The sequence below is a fragment of the Bubalus bubalis genome, chromosome 3 (assembly GCF_019923935.1).
Source record: "Bubalus bubalis isolate 160015118507 breed Murrah chromosome 3, NDDB_SH_1, whole genome shotgun sequence".
NCBI classification, from domain to species: domain Eukaryota; kingdom Metazoa; phylum Chordata; class Mammalia; order Artiodactyla; family Bovidae; genus Bubalus; species Bubalus bubalis.
In genome coordinates, this window is record NC_059159.1 from 132,442,347 (window position 1) to 132,463,922 (window position 21,576).

The window sequence follows — 21,576 nt, forward strand, 5'->3', positions numbered from 1 at the left end:
GATAAAGTGAATGGCTTAAAATATTAATTGGTGAATCCAGAGAAAGGGTATATCGATGTTCTTTTGAACTATTTTTATATAAGCAACTTTTCTGTGGGTCCTAGTCTAAGACACCTTTCATTCAACTGAAAACTTTTCAAGACGATCATATGTTTGTGTGTCTGGGAAGGAGGGAAAGGAAGCAGGTTATCATGGATAAAGCAATTGCTAAAGAGATCCACACTCTACAATGGGAAGGTCTTTGGCAAAGATAGTTTTCTTCTGTCATTTTTCATTTAAAAAAATTGTTATGTTTTCTTTTGAAATAGTTATAAATTCCCAGGAAGCTTCAAAATCAGCACTCCTAACTTCCCCCAATGGTGACATATTATATGACTGTAGTATAATATTAAAAAACAGGAAACTGACATTGATACACACCATTAACTAGCCTACAGACCTTATTTTATTTTTACCATTTAAAAAGCCTGCATTCATGTGTGTGTGTGTCTGTGTGTGTGTAGCTCTATGCAATTTTGTCACATGAATAGATTCTTGTAAAGCCACAATTAAGATACAGATTGTATTTTTCCAAAAAACACCACCACACACACACAGAAAACCACCCTGATTTAGAATTTTACCAACATTATTACTTGTACATCCCCTTTTACATTAAATATTCACTTTGTCTTTTTCTGTCATATTCAAAATTCTATTTTGACTTTATTATCTGCATTTCAACTTTGTAAATGGTGTTTGTCTTTAATTACATGATAAAAGTAAAAAAAAAAAAAAGGATATGGAATTGTTCCATCACCACAAAAGTACTCCCTGTGCTATCTCTTTGTTTTTGTGTACCCAAACCCCTTCTGTCCATCAGGCACCTCTGGTAACACTAATCTATTCTGTATAATTTACTACCAGGAGAATATTCTATAAGTGGAATCAAGCATCATACAGCATGTGACCTTGTGGAATTAGGGATTTTTTTTTTGCTGAGGATGATGCCTCTAAGGCCACTCAGACTGTTGCATGTATTAATAGTGAATGCTTTTTAAAATTGCTGAATAGTATTCTACTATATGGATCTGCCAGTTTGTTAATTGTCCACTCACTGAAAGGCAAATGATTTGTGTCCAGGGTTTTTTTTTTTTTTTTTTCTCTGTTTTGCTATTTTGAATGAAAGTGTTGTAGACATTCATGTACAGATTTTTGTATAAACATGATTTTTCATTTCTCTCAGATAAATGTTAAGGGATGCAATTGCTGGGTCATAGGGTAATTATATGTTTAGTTTCGTAAAAACTGCCAAACTGTCTTCCGGAGTGGTTGTACCATTTTTAGGTTTCCACCAGTAACGTATGAGAGTTCCACTTTCTCCACATCCTCATCAGCAGCATTTGGTGTTATTGTTATTTCTTATTTTAGCCATTCTAATAAAAAAGAAAGCTTAGCACCGAAGAATTGATGCTTTTGAACTGTGGTGTTGGAGAAGATTCTTTTTTTTTTTTTTTTTGGAGAAGATTCTTGAGAGTCCCTTGGACTGCAAGGAGATCAAAACAGTCAATGCTAAAGGAAATCAGTACTGACTGTTCATTGGAAGAACTGATGCTGAAGCTGAAACTCCAATACTTTAGCCACTTGATGCTAAGAACTAACTCAGAAAAGAATCTGATGCTGGGAAAGATTGAAGGCAGGAGGAGAAGGGGATGACAGAGGATGAAGTGGTTGGATGGCATCACTGACTCAATGGACATGAGTTTGAGTAATCTCTGGGGTTGGTGATGGACAGGGAGGCCTGGTGTGCTGCAGTCCATGGGGTCGTAGGGTTGGACATGACTGAGCGACTAAACTGAACTGAATAAATGTGTAGTAATAGCCCATTGGGATTTTAATTTTAATTTGTATTTCCCAAATGGCTAGTGATGTTGAAAATCTTTTCATGTACTGTGCCTTGCATGTCTCCTCTTTGGTGAAATATCCATTCAACTCTTTACACGTGTTGTAATTAAATTTGGGGGGAGTTGTTGTTGAGTTTTGATGGTTTGTGTTTTTTTTTTCACATATTCTATATATGTCTTTGTTGAATGCTGCTGCTGCTGCTAAGTCGCTTCAGTCGTGTCCGACTCGGTGCGACCCCATAGATGGCAGCCCACCAGGCTCCCCCGTTTCTGGGATTCTCCAGGCAAGAACACTGGAGTGGGTTGCCATTTCCTTCTCCAATGCATGAAAGTGAAAAGTGAAAGTGAAGTCCCTCAGTCTTGTCTGACTCTTAGCAACCCCACGGACTGCAGCCTTCCAGGCTCCTCCGTCCATGGGATTTTCTAGGCAAGAGTACTGGAGTGGGGTGCCATTGCCTTCTCCGCTTTGTTGAATATGTGATTCCAATTATTTTTTCCTAGTCTGTAGTATGTCTTTCCATCTTTTTAACAGGATATTTCATAGAACAAAACTTCTTTATTTTGGTGAATTTTTATTTTACAAATTTTGTTATTGTAAGTCTAAGAACAAAGCCTAAGAACCCTTTGCTTATTCCTGAGTCTAAAGATGCACTCCCGTATTACCCTCTAAAAGTTTTAGGTTTTACTTTTAAACTCATGATCCATTTGACTTACTTTTTGCATATGATATGATATTTAGGTTGAGTGGCCTCTTCTCATTTTTAAAATTTAGAGCGGGGTGGCATTTCAAATCAGTATGGGGAAATGTAAATTATTTAATACCCAGTACTGCCACTTGGCTTCCCTGGTGGCTCAGAGGGTAAAGCGTCTGCCTGCAATGCAGGAGACCCGGTTTGATCCCTGGGTCAGGAAGATCCGCTGGAGAAGGAAATGGCAACCCACTCCAGTACTCTTGCCTGGAAAATCCCATGGATGGAGAAGCCTGATAGGCTACAGTCCATGGTGTCCCAAAGAGTCAGACACGACTGAGCAACTTCACTTTCACTTTTACTGCCACTTGGAAAAAATAAAGTTCTATCCTTATAACAAAATAAACCCCAGATGGCTCAAAGACTTAAAACATAAACAGGCACAGGAAAAAAAAAAATAGTTTAACCACACTCATCATTTTGGAAATACAAATCAAAACCATGTTTAGATACCTTCTTTCCACCTATCAGATAATAGAGATTAGAAAGACAGATGATGTCTAGTGTTTGTGGGTGTATGAGGAAGAGTTGCTCCCATACTGTTGGAGAGTAAGTCAGTTTTGTATATTTGGATGCCAGCTTGGCAAAACCTGTCAGAATTAAAACTGGGTGTATCCTTTGACACAGATATTCCATGCTTTGAGATTTACCCTGTGCTATGCTGTGCTTAGTCACTCAGTCATGTCCAGCTCTTTGCAACCCCACGGACTGTAGCCCACCAGGCTCCTCTGTCCATGGGGATTCACCAGGAAAGAATACTGGAGTGGGTTGTCATGCTGTACTCCAGGGGATCTTCCCAACACAGGGATGGAACCCAGGTCTCCTGTACGGCAGGCGGATTCTTTACCATCTGAGCCACCAGGAAAGCCCAAGATTTACCCTAAAAATCTACAAATAGACAACATACCGACTTGGGAATGTGTCTTTAATTTGGTCAGAGTGAGATTCAACTCGAAAAAAAGTTATAAAATGAACTCATTGTGTAAAAAAAAAAAGTAGTCACCAGTTATCTGTAGGATATTTTACATTTGAGCATTTTAACATACAGAAAATTCTGGAAGAGTATAAATATCTCAATAGAGCAGTTTCAGTTTCCTCTGGTCAGTGAGTTGGAGATAGCAGATTGGAAGAAGAGGAGCAGAACAGAGTGCGTTTCCTTGTACTGATTATAAATTTTAAAATTAAAAACTGAGAGCCAGAACTGAGCTTGGGCTCCTTTCTTCCATCACCTCTTCCTCAGATATCAGGTGTCCCTTCAGGATGGGGACACAGCCCCAGCACTTTCCTTTACATCGCTTCACTTGTGTTCCTTTGGTGCTTAGTATTTCAGATGTTTTCCTTGTTTGTATAGTGATTGCAGCCATGAGATTAAAAGATGCTTACTCCTTGGAAGGAAAGTTATGACCAACCTAGATAGCATATTCAAAAGCAGAGACATTACTTTGCCAACAAAGGTCTGTCTGGTCAAGGCTATGGTTTTTCCAGTGGTCATGTATGGATGTGAGAGGTGGACTGTGAAGAAAGCTGAGCACTGAAGAATTGATGCTTTTGAACTGTGGTGTTGGAGAAGACTCTTGAGAGTCCCTTGAACTGCAAGGAGATCCAACCAGTCCATCCTAAAGGAGATCAGTCCTGGGTGTTCATTGGAAGGACTAGTGCTGAAGCTGAAACTCCAGTACTTTGGCCACCTCATGTGAAGAACTGACTCATTGGAAAAGACCCTGATACTGGGAGGGATTGGGGGCAGGAGGAGAAGGGGACGACAGAGGATGAGATGGCTGGATGGCATCACTGATTCGATGGACATGAGTTTGGATAAAATCCGGGAGTTGGTGATGGACAGGGAGGCCTGGCGTGCTGCGATTCATGGGGTTGCAAAGAGTTGGACACGACTGAGTGACTGAACTGAACTGAACTGATAGTGATGAGTATCCCTACCTGTCATGCGGGAGACTGGGGTTCGATTCCCCAAGAAGGAGCCAGGAACTTCCCTGGTGGTGCAGTGGTAAAGAATCTACCTGCCAGTGCAGGAGACATGGGTTCAGTCCCTGAGTCAGGAAGATCCCCTGGGGAAGGAAATGGCTATCCACTCTAGTATTCTTGCCTGGGAAATCCCCTCCTTGCTATGTCAGTGCAGCTTAAACTGAGTGAAAATGACAGGCATAGGAAGGCACAAGGGGCTATTGCAGGCTTCTTTCGATGGAATAGAGTTCTGGAGAAGACGAAGCACCCAATTCCAAGATGCCTTGATTGCAACACCTGCAAATGGCAAAGGCGAGTTAAGTTGCAGATAGAATTCAGGTTGCTAACCATCTGACCTTGAGATGGGAAGATTATTCTGGATTATCTGTGATCCTGTGATCACAGGGCTTTTATAAGTGAATGAAGGAGGCAAGAGAGTCAGAGTCACAGGAGGAGAGGTGACAGTGAAGTAAGGTTAGAGTGATGGGAAGTGAGAAAAACCCAACTGGCCTTTGCTGGCTTTGAAACGGAAGGCAGGGGGTGTGTGAGCTAAGCAATGTGGGCAGCCTCTAGGAGCTGAAAAAGGCCAGAAGTTTGTTTCCCCACCTTCATGTCCTCCCTTTAGTAAAACCAAAGATTTTCTAGCACATGTGGGAAAAGAATTGTTTGGAAGCAGCTTCAGGTAATTCAGTGTGTCTTCGAATCCTAAGCCCTCTGGGAGGTGAGAGACAGTTGCTTTTTTTGAAAAGAGGACAGTGGCTAGTAAAGTAGCTCTGGATGTGTGACCTGGGGCAGGTTACTTAGCCTTTCTGAGCATGCCTCAGTTTCCTCATGCAAAATGGGTGTGAAAACAATTGTCTTCCTTGGTGGCTCAAACAGAAAAGAATCTGCCTTCAGTGCAGGAGACCAAGGTTTGATCCCTGGATTGAAAAGATCCTCTGGAGGAAGAAATGCAGCCCTCTCCATTATTCTTGCCTGGGAAATCCCATGGACAGAGGAGCCTGGCTCAAAGAGTTGGACATGACTGATGGATAAACACTTTCCCAAGGATTATTGAAAGGGAAGGTGAGGCCTTTCACAATAAAGAACCTCAGCAGCTGGCATGTAGAGAATGCCCAGAAATGGGTCGTTTCTATTAGTGGGGTTAGGTTCTAGACCCACCTGCACAGTAAACCATTTTTTTTTAACTTTTATTTTATTTATTCACTTATTTATTTATTTGGCAATATCAATCAGGTCTTAGTTGCAGCACGTGGGCTCTTCCTTGTGTCATGTAGGATCTTTCCTGTGGCTCCTTGTAGGCTCCAGAGTGCATGGGCTCAGTAGTTATGCGCACAGGCTTAGTTGCTCTGCAGCATATTGGCTCTCAGTTCCCTGACCAGGGACCAAACCTGCATCTTCTGCATCTCAAGGGCAGATTCTTAACCACTGGATCACCAGGAAGGTCCCCACAGTAAATCAAATTTGCTTTCTCCAGGCACACTGCACACTCCCCAAACAAATAGGAGCTCTGAATCTAGATGTGTCTGTGTTAATCGATCAGTCTCGATCAGTTAGTCGGTCACTCTTTGTGACCCCATGGACTGTAGCCTGCCAGGCTCCCCCACCCATGGAATTCTCCAGGAAAGAATACTAGAGTGGGTGGCCATTTCCTTCTCCAGGGGATCTTTCAGACCCAGGAATCAAATCTCGGTCTCCTGCATTGCAGGCAGATTCTTTACTGCCTGAGCCACCAGGGAAGCCCCTAGTAAAACTGGGGAGGAGAGTATGATGAATAAACAAACATTCTTGAGGTGTCTATATCATATAAACCCAGTATTCCCGGTCCCCCCTTGTCTGGGAATAAGACTCCACATTCCCAATGCAGGGGCCAGGGTTCGATCCCTGGATGGGGAACTAGACCCCACATGCCACAGCTAAAGGTCCCTCATGCCACAACTAAGTCCAGGTGCAGCCAAATAAACTTTTTTTAAAAAAATAAGTAAATGAAATTGTTTAAAACAAATTGATCCAATCAAATGGAACAAAACTTGAGAAATTTTGTTTAAAAAAAACTATGGCTGATTCATGCTGATGTATGGCAGAAACCAACACAACATTGTAAAACAATTATCCATCAATTAAAAAACAAAACAAGAAAAGACCAAAACAAAACCCAATATCCCAACTCTTCATCTCGGTTTTTCAAGGCCTCCTATGCACAGGCCTCAGCCTCCATGCCTTCTTTCCCCCTTTCCTTCCTCGCCAGCATGGTCCCCTGCCTTGACTGCCTCTTCTGTCATGGTTCCCACTGGCGTCCTGCCCGGTCCTATCTCCAGGCCGCTGAGCCTGCTGTGTGTGCATTTACAGTCTCTTGTTCATCTTCACCAGTTCTGTTTCTACCCAGAGACTCTGGAGACTTCTCCAGACTCCATCGCTGGCTCTGCTGCTCATTGGAGCATTTGATCCTCTACGGCCTTGGAGGATTTCATCATTTTCTGCTTCTCCATTGCGTGGTTGGCCTTCTTGAAGGTCAGGGCTGTGTGTCAGCTCTCCTTGTCCTGCTCCCTGCAAGGAGAGGGGAGAGAATTCACACGTTTTGAGTGCCCACACTGAACTGGCTGACTATGGACATTTCATTTGCACTGCAACCCACTGGGGATCATTTTTGACTGATAAGTAGATAGAAGCTGAGAGAATGAAAATAACACACTCAGGTTCTCACAGCTAACCCAGGTTGCTCAGGCTCCAAAGCCAGTGTCTTCCTCATAAGCCATACACTGGGCACAAAGCAGAGCTTCCCAGGTGGCGCTAGTGGAAAAGAATTTGCCTGCTATTGCAAGAGACATAAGAAATGCGGGTTCAATCCCTGGGTCAGGAAGATCCACTGGAAGAGGAAATATTACCCCATTCCAGTATTCTTGCTGAGAGAATCCCATGGATAGAGGAGCTTGGAGGGCTACAGGCCATGGGGTTACAAAGAGTCGGACATGACTTAGTAAGAGGCACAGAGCACAATCCATAGACATCCATGTGCAGGTTGTGGTGGTGTCTTCCATGGCTTCTTAAACAGAGTCCCTGGCTTTGTCTGCCCTGTTTCCTTGCTTCTCTCTCTCTTCTCCCATGGGAGCATGATAGCACCACCAAAAAGAGGGACAAGAAGATGAATTAAACCACCCTCCACAGAGTGGACTTCCCTGGTGACTCAGACGGTAAAGTGTCTGTCTACAATGCAGAAGACCCGGGTTCAATCCCTGGATCGGGAAGATCTCTTGGAGAAGGAAATGGCAACCCACTCCAGTATTCTTGCCTGGAAAATCCCATGGACAGAGGAGCCTGATAGGCTACAGTCCATGGGGTTGCAAAGAGTTGGATACGACTGAGCAACTTGACTTTCTTTTCTTTCCACATAGTTAGCTTGGATCAGAGGCACTGCCCCTCTGCGGTTCAAAGGCATTTCCTACCCCATGGATATCACTCCAGTAGTACATTTTTTCCCTATGGCATTTAGGTTAAAATTATTTTCCTGGGGATGTCTCTGGTGATCCAGTGGTTAAGAGTCCTTCTACCAATGCAGGAGACACGGGTTCAATCCCTAGTCTGGGAAGATCCCACATACCACAGAGAGACTAAGCTTGTGGGACACAACTACTGAGCTTGCATGCCTAGAGCTGGTGCTCTGCAACAAGAGGAGCCACCCAAATGAGAAAACTGTGCATCACAATTAAGAGGAGCCCCCTGCTCACCGCAACTAGAGAAGGCCAGTGCACAGCAACAAAGACCCAGCACGGCCAAATAAACAAACTAAAGAGAGAGATGACTCTTACGTGTAAATATGAAGATGCTCTGTGAATCTGATGACAGTTTAAGCTACCCTCAGTTACCCAATGGCATGATTTAATCAGACATTATTTTCCACTTGTTTGTTGGCAGAGTGCATAAATGCAGGGTATGAAGGGTGTAGCATGAGAACAGAGGGCAAGAAGGCCAGTCCATGGCCCAGGAAAACTAGCCTTGGAGGTGGTGTGGGGTGTGGATAGTACCCCCGAGCGGCTGGACCTGTGCTTCTCGGACTTTCAGGATGTAGAGAGATTATACAGGTATCTTGTTCAAAGACAAACTCTGCTTTAGGTCTGGGTAGACCCTGAGAGTTCTGATTTCTAACAGCTCTAACAAGTGATGCACATGCTTCCGGTCCAAGAACCTGCCTCCTGCCCACCACCAGTAGCGAGGGCCTGAGGGCTCCGGGAGCAATATGGGGAGTGGAGGATGCTAAGCAGAGGGCATGGAGGCTGCTGTAGCCCTGCATAATCGACTCCACTTCTTTTGCAGGAACTGCTGACCTTACACGTGCCTGTGCCCGATCTCTCTGCTTGGAAGCCCATTTGTGTCTCAGATGCCACACTTGCCAAAAGACCTCTCTGTCCCTCCATCCCAAGACCCTTTGAAAAGGTCTGTTGGTACTTCCTAATGGTCCAATGGTTAAGAATCTGCCTTCCAAGGCAGGGAACGTGGGTTTGATCCCTGGCCAGGAAACTAAGATCCCACATGCCATGGGGCAACTAAGACTCGACAAAGCCAGCCAAATTTAGGGGAAAAAGAAAAGATCTGTTCCTCCAACTCTGTACCTATTTCTGCCAGTTTTCTCTGCAGACTTCTCTGTATGGCAAAAGGGCTTTGGGTCTGAGGGAAAGTTCGGTAACAGAGAGTGACTCAGTTTTGCTCTGCTTCCATGAGTGCTGATCAACCAAGAAAAGCCATTAGGGAGGATTTATTGGGCAATAGGAACCTAAGAGTATTTTGTTAACAGTGCCCCTGGTCACCTGCTCCCTGCGCCCTCCATGGCTGCTTGCTTCTGGGGAGCCCAAGGCTGAGGAGGGGGGTCTGCAGAAGTTTCCATGGGCTCTAACTGGGTGGCCGTCATCCCTCTGCACTTAGTCTGCTCAACAGCTTAACAAAGGCCCTCACAGGGACATGCGCTGGGGGCTGTTTGTCTAGGGAAGGAGGCTGTGACCTTCTCACAGCCCTCCGGCTGCCACAAGCAATTTGAGACCGACTCTCTCCCACTCCCAGCTCTCAGCACCCCCTTCTCCATAAAACTGGGCAGGCCATCATAGATGGTGCATCAGAATGATGGTATCCAATGGGGGATGCAGTGGTAAAGAATCCACCTGCCAATGCAGGAGATGCAGGAGAGTTGGGTTTGATCCATGGGTCAGGAAGATTCCCTGGAGAAGGAAATGGCAACCCGCTCCAGCATTCTTGCCTGGAGAATCCCATGGACAGTGAAGCCTGGTGGGCTACAGTCCATGGGGTTGTAAGAGAGTCAGACTCGACTTCATACACATGTATGCACACATCATCTGAGAAGGGGCAGAACCAATTTCTGAGGATGCGGTGGGTGCACATCCCTCTAGAGTGAGGGGCTGGAGGCTAAGACTGTGCTTGGCTCTCCAGAGGGTTCTACTGATTCCCTTGACTGCACAGGGACTGAGGACATGAGAGACTATCCCACAACAAAAACTCCCATCTTCCAGAACTACCAAATGGGGTGTCTCTGACAGACATTTTTCTGAAAATCATTCAGGACAATACAGCCAGAGACCCACTGATCAAGAAAAAGTCACTCAGCCAGTGGTTCATATTTGGCCTGAGACAAGTCTTGCCCAATACAAGCAAGGACGGTCATGCTGTTTTCACAGTTCATAAGGGAAATGACCACCCAGGCATAGAGGGAAGGATGGGGAAGTACTTCTAGACCACCCTGCAGTGCCCTGACACTGGAAATGCTTTTGGCATCGGCAAAGGCTTTCATCCCATTCATATATTTACCCAAGTTTCCATTTCCTCTGAAGGGGCTCAGGGAGGGGAAAGAGAGGAGATAGAAAATGAGCTGGAAGGTATGGAGGCAGGATGTGCTAGAGAGGGAAATGTTCAGGACCAGGAGGCATCTGGCATTCCTATCTATTTATTTTTGATTGGAGGATAATTGCTTTACAATGTTGTGTTAGCTTCTGCTGTACAACAACGTGAATCAGCCGTAAGTACACATGTGTCCCCTCCCTCTTAAGCCTCCCTTCCACGCCCCCATCCCACCCATCTAGGTCATCACAGAGCACTGAGCTGAGCTCCCTGTGCCATACAGAAGCTTACCGCTAGCTATTTTACACGGGGTAATGTATATATGTCAATGCTGCATTCCTATTTAAAATGCACAGAATTGGGTGTTGAGAAACACAGGGAGTCATTTTAGAAGTGTGGAAACTGAGGTTCGGAGAATCAAAATGACTCATGCAAAATCACATGTTAGTGACCAAGTCAGAAAACTTTAACCCATGTGTCTCAATCTTAGGTCAGTTTTATTTCTATCTCTTAAAATATGTAATTTCTATTATAAGATGTTTTAAGGGATCAAAACATGCAGAGATAATTGCGATCATGTAACTTATGGCAGATTTTTATTTTTATTTTTTGAGAAATAAAATGTGACAGGCACAGCCAAAGTGTCCTTGCCAGGATTTTATTTCTATGACATACCAATGGATGGTAAGACCTTTAAAAAAAAGAAAAACTGTCCATGGCTCCTCTTGGCAGTGCCAGCAGGTAGCTGATTGATAAGTAGAAAAACTGATGGGTCAATTCAAGCATGACATTGCTTCTCCCTGGAGACTCTGGACAGAATCCACCTGGGTAAGAGGCAGGGGGTGGGCTGGGGTTGGGGAGTGGGGTAGCAGGAGAAGTCCAGGCTAACCAGGTGGTCTAAGAGATGAGGCTGGGGTTGGAGGCTGCTGACCTCTTGTTGCTGAGCTTGGCTCAAGGCCCCTCAGAAACTAACCCCTGTGGGCATGGTGGGCCCAGCGCATCCCTGATGGCTCTCTCCCTCAAACACAAAGAGAAGCCACTGGTGCCATCTGTGTTCCAAGCAGGAGAAAAAGTGTGGAGAGAGTGGTTGGGGATGGGGAAGAAGGCCAGGTAAGATGCTCATCTTGATAAACAGACTTACCCACCTCCTCCAATGAGGGCTCAGCACTGAATGGGGAAACCGGCCCATCCAATGTCTAGCCGTGTTAGGACCACCCAGCATTTCATGCGGATGGCATGAAAGATCTTTCTAAACCAGCGAGATTCAATGATACAGAAATCATTGACCTGGCACTAAAACAATAGTAGCTAAAAGTTACCTGACATTTAAAATGTGCTGTTCCAAGTATTGTACATGCATGCCAAGTGGCTTCAGTCGTGTCGGACCCTTTGCCTCCCTATGGATTGTAGCCTGCCAGGATCCTCTGTCCATGGCATCCTCCAGGCAAGAGCACTGCAATGGGTTGCCATGCCCTCCACCAGGGGATGTTCCCAACTCAGGGACTGAACCCTCATCTCTTATGTCTCCTGCATGGAGCGGGTTCTCTACCTGGGAAGCCCTCCAAGTACTATATTTTTCTTATATTAACTTAGTCCTCACAACAGTCCTCTGAATAGACACTATTTTATTCAAAATATTTATTTATTTATTCCTGGATGCATTGGGTCTTAGTCACAGCACTCTGGATCTTTCATTGTGGCTTGGAGTTCTCTAGTTGTGATGCACAGGCTCAAGTCCTCTAAGGCACCTGGGATCTTAGTTCCCAGACCAACAGTCAAACCCATGTCCTCTGCATTGGACGGCAGATTCTTAACCACTGGGCCACCAGGAAGTCCCTGAATAGATACTCTTCTACCTCCACTTTACAGAGGAGAAAACAAGGCACAGATAGGTTGACTAACTTGTCTGCAATCACTCAGCAATAGGTGCCCAAACAAGAAGCACACCAAGCAGAGTGGCCCTGGATCCTGGCAGCAAGATCATTTTCAGATGAAGTTTTACTTGGAAGCCAAATATATGACAGATAAAGGCAAACCTGGAGCCGCTGAGCCCTCCCCTCCAAACACACTCAGATCCATCTGTCTGTCCCAATGCTGTCCTGGGAACCCTCGTGGTGTTTCAGAAGCTGCTTGGAAAACCACTCGACGAGGGGCCTATGCAACTGACTCTCAAAGACTGGCAGCTTCAGGATGGAAGGCTTCATGGAGGAGGTGGGCCTTTTAAGGAGCAGGCACATCAGGAAGAGTGGAGTAAGTAGAGCACAGGAGGAAGGGCCTGCCTGGGAAGGGTAGCAACCTCAGCCACCACACAGAGTTTATACCCACAGCCCACGGGAGGGCTGTGGAGAGTTTGGAGCAGAGAGAAATGACACTGTCAAATTCGTGTTTTAGTAGACTTCTGTGGGTGTGGGGGACGGAGCAAGTCCTGGTCTAAGTGTTCCCTTACCACCACTTGTACAAAATCAATACTAAGACAGTCAGCAGACAACACTGAAGACCCGGAGGCTGGTGTGGATCCCTCAGGGTGTGTCTGGCTACCCTGGGGACAGTGGGTGTGTGTACACAGTGTAGCCAGTAAGTTATGGCTTAAGCTGGTAAGATATGCTGGTGTTCATGCATATCACCCTTGGACAATTTTGATCCTCTGGGGGGAGCCATGTTCTTCTGATCCTCTGATGGTTCCTCTACATCACTGCCCTATTGCTACTGCCTGCAGCCTAGGAGCAAGCTTATAGCAGCATCACAGCCTGGCCCACCCTGGAGCCTTGGGCCTGCTCTGTAGTCAGGAGTTTTATATCAGGAGGATTTTACACTATTAGGTAGGAGCATATGAAAGGCCCAAGAGTTGTATTGCCTCATTTCTTTACCTCTCAGATAAGAGATGCTGCTATTAAAGGGCTGCGATTAATGGGATTCCATGAGAGGATGGCAGGTTACAAGACCCATGGATGGGGAAGATGCTGATAAGAGACAAAATCCACTTCTCCCAGAGCGATGGAGGAACATAAAGGTGGCATTAGTGGCAGGTCTTTGGCCACGAGGACGTTTTCACTGTCCCCTGTTTTCTATTTGTTGCTTCATGGATGATATTGTGAACCCCAGAGACAGACTGAAAGGATGCAAAGTCATTCACATCATTCTGAGAGTCTGGATCATTCACTTTGGATTTATGGAAAGTCTCTTAGGCAGCAAGAAGATCAAACCAGTCAATCCAAAAGGAAATCAACCCTGAATATTCATTGGAAGGACTGATGCTAAAACTGAAGCTCCAATACTTTGGCCACCTGATATGAAAAGCCCACTCATTGGAAAATGCTGGGAAAGATTGAGGTTAGGAGGAGAAGGGAGCGACAGAGGATGAGATGGTTGGATGACATCATTGATTCAATAGACATGAGTTTGAGCAAACTCTGGGAGATGGTGAAGGACAGGGAAGCCTGGTGTGCTGCAGTCCATGTGGTCATGATGAATCGGATACGACTCAGGGACTGAGAAACAACAGACACGTGGAAGCACCTCCTTACACCGAGGCTGAGGCCCAGGGTGGGGGTTAACCCAACCCAACCCACCCAGCAAAATATACTGCACTGCCATTCATCCCCTTCCTCTGTAAGATCTGCTCTCACAAGGAACCATCAAAATGATGGTTATAGGCAAGTGAATTTCCCTGGGGCAGGGATAACCCTCAAGAAGAAGGGATTCTGCAGCTGAGGCAGACCTCCCAATGCCCTCTCATATTTGTTATCTTGCCCGGTACTCACTATGTCCTGTGATGAAAAGGATCTGGCTTGGTCTTTCAGCCTGGAGTTGGAAGGAAAATGCCATTTTGTCTCTGACTATGCAGCTGTGAGGATGTGATTCTGAGCTGCCAGGGACTGTGTACTTGGCTATAATTTCAGCGGGCCCAAGATAATGAAATTGACCAGGTAGAGAGAAACAGAAATGAGAAGTGACTGGGAAAGACTGGATGAACTCCAATCCCTGCTTTTAGCCAGTTTCACCATAAGCCTTCCTGCCACTCAGCTCTGGGGGTCAAGAAATTGCCTGGAATTTTTTTTTGCTAAGGCTGGTGTAAGTTGGGTTCTTATCACTTACCTGAGTTGTAACTCAGAGTCACAGATCACCACTGGTTTAACTAACTCCATTTCATCCAAGATGAAGTTGAAGCTGGAAGAGATCGAGTAACCAAGTAATTTGCCTTCCCTGGCTGAGTGGGTCAGTGGCAAAGCCAAGACAGATCCAGTAGATTTAATGACATGAATGCTCAAAGCAGTCATTAACTCAAGGAGTCAGGAAACTGCTGTGAGTCAAGAACAGTTCAGGGTATATATGTATCTGTTCTCCCCCCAAACCACTCTCCCATTCAGGCTGGCATGTAACATTGACCAGAGTTCCCTGTGCTACACAGTACGACTTTGTTGGATGTGTATGAATGGCTGAGTCCCTTTGCTGCTCACTACCACAACATTGTTAATGAGCTATACCCCAATACAAAATGTTTTTGGTGTTTAAAAACAAAAAAACAGTTCAATGTGAAAAGAGCCAATCAGATTAGTTTCCTCCCAGGGCGTTTGGAGCCTGGGGAGAAAAGTGAAAAAGAAGACAAGGTTGCAGGCTAATCTAGTGATATTGGCTTTATCAGCCCTTCAGAGCTAGTATTCCACACCCAGACAGTTATATTCTATTATAGATACCCAAGTTCGCCCAGCAGTTGTAATAGAATCAGTGGGTTTATATTCAGACTCAAATTACAAACTCTATGACCTTGGGTAATTCCCTCACTTTCCCTGGTTTCCTTTGTGTGAGAGTAGTCCTTCCGCATATGACTAATAAATGAGGCCGTTTATATGGAGGGTATCTGAGCCCTGGAAAGCACCCCACAGATCGTGTGGCCACAAGTATCATAATGCTATCATAATGTTATGCATCTTTGTCACATTGAAACCACGGCCAACAGCTGGTATCTACGGAGCCCTTAATCCTTGATTCACTGTCTCCTTCTGTCCACTCCCAACTGTCAACATCCAAACCGGAAGACAAAGGGGTTGACCTGAAAAAGAAATCTGAAACACTGCGTTGGAAGCAAAGGCTTTGGATGGAGGCCCAAGGGATTTGGGGAATTCCCTCCCCCCCCCCCCCCACCACCGCATAGCGGGGGAAACTGGAGGCAAGAGTGTCCCCTGGTGGGCAGTTTAAGTGCTGCAGTCATAGGCAGAGGGTTACTTCGTTGGTGCTATTGTGTGCTGTGCTTAGTCGCTCAGTTCAGTTCAGTTCAGTCCCTCAGTCCTGTCCGACTCTTTGCGACCCCATCAACAGCAGCATGATAGGGTTCCCTGCCCATCACCAATTCCTAGAGCCTTCTCAAACTCACGTCCATCGAGTCAATGACGCCATCCTATCATCTCATCTTCTGTCGTCCCCTTCTCCTCCCACCTTCAATCTTTCCCAGCATCAGGGTCTTTTCCAGTGAGTCAGTTCTTCACATCAGGTGGCCAAAGTATTAGAGTTTTAGCTTCAACATCAGTCCTTCCAATAAATATTCAGGTCTGATTTCCTTTAGGATGGACTGATTGGATCTCCTTGCAGTCCAAGGGGCTCTCAAACTGTGGTCTTCTTCAACACCACAGTTCAAAAGCTTCAATCCTTTGGTGCTCAGCTTTCTTTATAGTCCAACTCTCACATCCATATACGACTACTGGAAAAACCATAGCTTTGACTAGACGGACCTTTGTTGGCAAAGTAATGTCTCTGCTGTCTAGGTTGGTCATAGCTTTTCTTCCAAGGAGCAAGCGTCTTTTTTTTCATGGCTGCAGTCACCATCCACAGTGATTTTGGAGCCCAAGAAAATAAAATCTCTCACTGTTTCCATTGTTTCTCCATCTCACTCAGTTGTGTCCAACTCTTTGCGACTCCATGGACTATAGCCCGGCAGGCTCCTCTATCCATGGGGATTCTTCAGGCAAGGATACTGGAGTGAATTGCCATGCCCTCTTGCAAGGGATCTTCCCAACACAGGGATCGAACCCAGGTCTCCCGCATTGCAGGCAGATTCTTTACTGTCTGAGCCACCAAGGAAGCATATTTATGTTGTTACCTCCCACACAAATGTTCTTAGATTTCTGTTGTTGTCCAGTCACTATGTTGTATCCAGCTGTTTGTGACTGCATGGATTGTAGTGTGCCAGGGCTCCCTGCCCTTCACTTGGGTTACATGTAATATTTTATGTAATATGTCTACAGGATTGATTCTAAATGCAGATGTCCCTGGCAGACAGCAGGGCCCCATGGGAATATCTGTGATCTCTTACATCCCAAACATCTGAATGGGCTTCTCAGGCCAGACCTTTTCCCGCTTAGCACTCTCTCTGAGGCTGGGATGCAATATCAGGATCAGAAAGAAGCACAGTTGCTCAATGTCACACAGCAGCCTGGGTGGGAGAGGAATGTGAGGGAGAATGGACACATGTATATGTATGGCTGAGCCCCTTCTTTTTTCACCTGAAACCATCACAACATTGTTAATCGGCTATACTCCAAAACAAAATAAAAAGTTTAAGATTAAGAAAAAAAGAATCACAGTCAGAAAGCATGTGTTGGATGCTCAATCACTAGCAAACATAGCTGTATGTTTAGCTAGTTGAATAACAGTAAGCAGTCTGTAATATGTATGAAATGGTCTAGTGGCTTTCCCCACTTTCTTCAATTTAAGTCTGAATTTGGCAATCAGGAGTTCATGATCTAAGCCACAATTAGCTCCCAGTATTGTTTTTGCTGACTGTATAGAGCTTCTCCATCTTTGGCTGCAAAGAATATAATCAATCTGATTTCAGTGTTGGCCATCTGGTGATGTCCATGTGTAGAGTCTTCCCTTGTGTTGTTGGAAGAGGGTGTTTGCTATGACCAGTGTGTTCTCTTGGCAAAACTCTAATAGCCTTTGTCCTGCTTCCTTCTGTACTCCAAGGCCAAATTTGCCTGTTACTCCAGGTGTTTCTTGACTTCCTACTTTTGCATTCCAGTGCCCTATAATGAAAAGGACATATTTTGGGGGTGTTAGTTCTAGAAGGTCTTATAAGTCTTCATAGAACCATTCAAGTTCAGCTTCTTCAGTGTTACTGGTCAGGGCATAGACTTGGATTACTGTGATATTGAATGGTTTGCCTTGGGAACAAACAGAGATCATTCTGTCATTTTTGAGATTGCATTTCAGATTCTTTGATTGACTATGATGGCTACTCCATTTCTTCTAAGGGATTCCTGCCCACAGTAGTAGATATAATGGTCATCTGAGTTAAATTCACCCATTCCAGTCCATTTTAGTTCGCTGATTCCTAGAATGTCGATGTTCACTCTTGCCATTTCCTGTTTGACCACTTCCAATTTGCCTTGATTCATGGACCTAACATTCCAGGTTCCTATGCAATATTGCTCTTTACAGCATCAACCCTTGCTTATATCACCAGTCATATCCACAACTGGGTGTTGTTTTTGCTTTGGTTCCATCCCTTCATTCTTCCTGGAGTTATTTCTCTACTGCTCTCCAGTAGCGTATTGGGCACCTACCGACCTGGGGAGTTCATCTTTCAGTATCCTATCTTTTTGCCTTTTCATACTGTTCATGGGGTTCTCAAGGCAAGAATACTGAAGTGGTTTGCCATTCCCTTCTCCAGTGGACCACATTCTGTCAGACCTCTCCACCATGACCCGTCAGTCTTGGGTGGCCCCACAAGGCATGGCTTAGTTTCATTGAGTTAGACAAGCCTGTAAAAATTGACTTAAAATTCAGTCTTAAATTGAAGAAAGTGGGAAAGCCACTAGACCATTCAAGTATGACCTAAATCAAATCCCTTATGATTATACAGTGGAAGTGAGAAATAGATTTAAGGGGCTAGATCTGATAGACAGAGTACCTGATAAACTATGGATGGAGGTTCATGACATTGTACAGGAAACAGGAATCAAGACCATCCCCAAGAAAAAGAAATGGAAAAAAGCAAAATGGCTGTCTGAGGAGGCCTTACAAATAGCTGTGAGAAGAGAAGCGGAAAGCAAAGGAGAAAAGGAAAGATATACCCATTTGAATGCAGAGTTCCAAAGAATAGCAAGGAGAGAGGGGAAATCCTTCCTCAGTGATCAATGCAAAGAAATAGAGGAAAACAGTAGAATGGGAAAGACTAGCGATCTCTTCAAGAAAATTAGAGATACCAAGGGAACATTTCGTTCAAAGATGGGCTCAATAAAGGAAAAAAATGATATGGACCTAACAGAAGCAGAAGATATTAAGAAGAGGTGTCAAGAATACACAGAAGAACTATATGAAAAAGATCTTCACGACCCAGATAATCATGATGGTGTGATCACTGACCTAGAGCCAGACATCCTGGAATGTGAAGTGGGCCTTAGGAAGCATCACTATGAACAAAGCTAGTGGAGGTGATAGAATTTCAGTTGAGCTAATTCAAATCCTGAAAGATGATGCTGTGTAAGTGTTGCACTCAGTATGTCACCAAATTTGGAAAACTCATCAGTGGCCACAGGACTGGAAAAGGTCAGTTTTCATTCCAATCCCAAAGAAAGGCAATGCCAAAGAATGTTCAAACTACCACACCATTGCACTCATCTCACATGCTAGTTAAGTAATGCTTAAAATTCTCCAAGCCAGGCTTCAGCAATACGTGAACTGTGAACTTCCAGATGTTCAAGCTGGTTTTAGAAAAGGCAGAGGAACCAGAGATCAAATTGCCAACATCCACTGGATCATCAAAAAAGCAAGAGAGTCCAGAAAAACATCTATTTCTGCTTTATTGACTATGCCAAAGCCTTTGCCTGTGTGGCATGACAATAAACTGTGGACAATTCTGAAAGAGATGGAAATACCAGACCGCCTGACCTGCCTCTTGAGAAATCTGTATGCAGGTCAGGAAGCAACAGTTAGAACTGGACATGGAACAACAGACTGGTTCCAAATAGGGAAAGGAATGCTTCAAGGCTGTATATTGTCACCCTGCTTATTTAACTTCTATGCAGAGTACATCATGAGAAACACTGGGCTGGAAGAAGCACAAGCTGGAATCAAGATTGCCAGGAGAAATATCAATAACGTCAGATATGCAGATGACATCACCCTTATGGCAGAGAGTGAAGAAGAACTAAAGAGCCTCTTGATGAAAATGAAAGAGGAGAGTGAAAAAGTTGGCTTAAAGCTCAACATTCAGAAAACAAAGATCATGGCATCTGGTCCCATCACTTCATGGCAAATAGATGGGGAAACAGTGGAAACAGTGGCTGACTTTATTTTTCTGGGCTCCAAAATCACTGCAGATGGTGATTGCAGCCATGAAATTAAAAGACGCTTACTCCTTGGAAGGAAAGTTATGACCAACCTAGACACATATTAAAAAGCAGAGACATTACTTGGCCAACAAAGGTCCGTCTAGTCAAGGCTATGGTTTTTCCAGTAGTCATGTATGGATGTGAGAGTTAGACTATAAAGAAAGCCGAGCACAGAAGAATTGATGCTTTTGAACTGTGGTGTTGGAGAAAACTCTTGAGTGTCCCTTGGACTGCATGGAGATCCAACCAGTCCATTCTAAAGGAGATCAGTCCTGGGTGTTCATTGGAAGGACTGATGTTGAAGCTGAAACTCCAATACTTTTGCCACCTGATGCAAAGAGCTGACTCATTTGAAAAGACCCTGATGCTGGGAAAGATTGAGGGCAGAAGGAGAAGGGGATGACAAAGGATGAGGTGGTTGGATGGCATCACCGACTCAATGGACATGAGTTTGGGTAAACTCCGGGAGTTGGTGATGGACCGGGAGGCCTGGCATGCTGTGGTTTATGGGGTTGCAAAGAGACGGACACAACTGAGTGACTGAATTGAACTGAACTGAATATGTGTGAAATAGCATCAGAATATAATGGAAAGTAAATGAACTCTGGAGGCTCAACTTCTATCTCTATCTTTAGTGGTGGTGGTTTGGATAAATTTCTTAAACCCACTCAGGAAAATGGAGCAGGTTTGGCAGGAGAAAGGTAGAGAGAGGTGGGTTTGTTTTTCGATTGAGCTGTCTGGGAAACATTCAAATGGAGATGTCCAGGGAGTACTGGGTAATTTGGATCTGGAATTCAGGATGGAGGTGGGAGCTGCCGCTGTAGGTGTGGGATTTGGGAGAAATGGTAGGTAACCTTCAGACAAGCCAAACACCACGACTATAGACACGTCCAGCCTTCAATGTCATCTCACAGAGTCCTTGGCTCTCATGCATTTTAGCACCCACAGCCCTCTAATCTGTCTACATAGATTTCCCATGTTTTTCCTCCAGCCTTCCAAATGTGGGGCTTGTCTCAAGTTCTGTCTCTTTGAGGGTACCTTCTTTTGCCTTGATTTATTTCTCCTCTAAACATTTATTGCATTAGTATCAGCCAATCTTCTAATTACCTCCTTGTGTCTTCTATCAGTTAAGATATGCATTCAGCTGCTATAACAAAGGTCAAAATAACAGTGGCTTACATGAGACAAATGTTTATTTTTCTCTCATATAATAGATAGGGTGTAAGCAGATCCAAGCTGATAAGGTGGTTTCCTAGTGCTGGGGACCCAGGCCTCTTCCCTCTTGTTGCTCTGTCATACTCTAAGATAGCTGCTACTGCTCCCACCATTTCATCTGTATTCCAGCCAGGAGGTGGAAGAAAAAGGAAGTGGAGGGAAGTTACCTTCCATTTAAGGCTATGTCTTTAAATGTTGCACACATCACTTCTGCTTATACCTCTTTTGTTGTTGTTTACTTACTCAGTCATGTCCAGTTCTTTGCAACATCATGGACCATGGAGCCCAACAGGCTCCTCTGTCCTTGGGATTTCCCAGGCAAGAATACTGGAGTGGATTGTCATTTCCTACTCAGGGCATCTTCCTGACCCAGGGATTGAAAGTCTGTCTCCAACAAGTCTCCTGTGTTGCAGGTGGATTCTTTACTGCTGAGCCACTAAGCCTTATATCCCTTTAACCAGAACTTAGCTACTTGGCAACCCCTAGCTACAAAGGACTCTGGGAAATATCATCTTTAGCTAAAAGGTTTTGTGCTTAACTAAAACTCTGGGGTTCTATTACTAAAGAACAAAGGAGGAAACAGATATTGGATGGTAT